Source organism: Rutidosis leptorrhynchoides, chromosome 10 (assembly GCF_046630445.1).
Source record: "Rutidosis leptorrhynchoides isolate AG116_Rl617_1_P2 chromosome 10, CSIRO_AGI_Rlap_v1, whole genome shotgun sequence".
Taxonomy (NCBI): domain Eukaryota; kingdom Viridiplantae; phylum Streptophyta; class Magnoliopsida; order Asterales; family Asteraceae; genus Rutidosis; species Rutidosis leptorrhynchoides.
In genome coordinates, this window is record NC_092342.1 from 127,261,072 (window position 1) to 127,262,938 (window position 1,867).

A 1,867-nucleotide genomic window follows, 5' to 3' on the forward strand; every position below is an offset into this window, starting at 1 on the left:
ACATATGAGTATGATCAAAAAGCCCTTAGCTTGAATATCTTAATTACTTACGTAAGCTCGAATCATAGAGACGGATCCGTTAGGTTTGATAGCCTCACCGCTACATACTGTGGTGCTTATTACTTCATAAACATGTACACACGATCAAGTGTATACTATGATGGGGTAAAGGAAATCGCGTAGTCTTAGACTATTCGTGGTGTTAAAGCTTTATATTCAAGTGCTCATTAGATTGTATATACTTTTGCAAATGTTTTGTACGAAATCTCGTGGTCTAATACTTACTACTGATTACTTAAACTTGTAGATTCCTTCAACATTATTTGTTGACCCGTTTTGCATGTTTTATCTCATGTCCATAGACGTATAGCTTCTGCTGTATCTAGAGGTGCATGGCATATCATTTGGAGTTCTTTATGCTTTTATAAAGACTCTATTTATATTATTCGTATTTGAAATTGTTTATTTCATTAAACACTGTTACTTATTTACTATGGTACATTTGGTATTTTGTTACTTGTGGTCAATAAATGCGTATACTTTTGGAAAACGTCTCATTTAGAGAGCGTATACTGTGGGACCCGATGATTAACACATCGTCAAATGGAATTTAGCGGGGAGTTATATTTATCTCTTCCTTCATAACAACACTATGGCAGTATCACTGGGTGCACATAGTCACATATATCACTTACACAAGTCACAGTTTACACTACATAATATAATCATACTAGCATGGCATTGGTCACTACACTTGTCACCATATAATCATATCTATAAGGATAGTTCCACTCTCATGGTAGCACAAGAACTTAGAGATCTTATTTTACTGAGCCTTCACCTTTGCTATTATCACCTAAGAATATCATATTCCAAATTAGAACACTTTTCCGAATAGTATTCAATCAACTTTATAGTTAAATACAACAACACCGTAATTGGTTCAGAATTACATTCAACCTATTTATTAAACACTGTCATTCGCACGATTGACTTCACATTTGTACATAAGAGGTCTTATCTGTACGGATGACATGTTAGGTTAAATCATTTTTCACTATTTCATTTGTATGTTCCACTAGTCGTTCGTACAGATCAAAAGCTCGCTCATACAAGTCACATCTAGTCATTAGTACGAAGGGGCCACAAGTTGTTCACAAGGGCGTGGTCTTCCTTCGCACTACCCAGACAAGGTCATTCGTATGGATGAACTACAAATTAGGGATTTGAGCACTAAGTCATTCGTACGGACGAGGCTCTCATTCGCATGGATGACAAGTCATCTGTGTGAAATTGGAAGAACATCAACAGCCATGGTTTTCTCGAGTTTTAACACTCAAATCACAGTTTTGGTTGTTTTGGTTGTTTTGGTCAATCTAATGATGCACAAATAACAAACAACACATACAGAACACATTCTTAGCACGAAATAAGCATCACAAACACTTTTAAGTAAGAATCAAGCATAAATCCCCAGTTTTCATTATACCCATTAAAACTCCCACTTAATTCAATCAAAATTAGATATATGTATCTTGTTTTGATTCTAAAAAGCATTTGGATTAGATCACCGTATTGATTGTTTGTAAATCACACTTGGATTCGAAGGTTAAAACAACAGAGGTTGTTTAGTGAAACGACCCAACCCGTCATTTTACGGCCCATAAATTTTTTTCTTTCAAAATACATTAATATTATTAACATTAAGGCCTCATTTATATTTCCAAAACGCTTCCATTACAATAGTAAGTTTGGACAACTTTAAAACATTTAATACATAAGTTTAAATATCCAAACGGGCGTACACATCATAGTTTACCAAAACTCGTTTACATCGTCAAAAGATAGTTTCGACCCGACTAGTTTA